Genomic DNA, 500 nt, shown 5'->3' on the forward strand with positions numbered 1-500 from the left:
GAGCCTGGGAGGTGGAGGTTGCAGTGAGCCGAGATTGCATCACGGAAAAAAAAAAAAAAAAAAGGCAGGGTGGGTGCATCACCTGAAGTCAGGAGATGGAGACCACCAGCCTGGCCAACATGGCGAAACCCTGTGTCTACTAAAAACACAAAAAATTACCTGGGTGCAGTGGCGCGTGCCTGTAGTCCCAGCTTCTTGGGAGGCCGAGAGCTTCTTGGGAGGCTGAGGCAGGAGAATCGGTTGGGCGGGGTGGTAGTGGGGGCGGAGGGGCGGAGTTTACAGTGACCGGAGATCATACCACTGCACTCCAGCCCGGGTGACAGAGCAAGACTCTGTCTAAATAAATAAATAAATAAATAAATAACAGATAGGTGGGTGGGACCAGATTATGGCTGGCTTAAAATCCAGGTATACCAGCGGTCTTCCAGGAAATAAGGAGGAACCATTTTAGTTTTGAGAATGTGGTCTGAGCCAGGTAGAGAAACTGGGAGCTCTGGCTG

This window comes from Macaca nemestrina, chromosome 7 (genome assembly GCF_043159975.1).
Source record: "Macaca nemestrina isolate mMacNem1 chromosome 7, mMacNem.hap1, whole genome shotgun sequence".
Taxonomy (NCBI): Eukaryota; Metazoa; Chordata; class Mammalia; order Primates; family Cercopithecidae; genus Macaca; species Macaca nemestrina.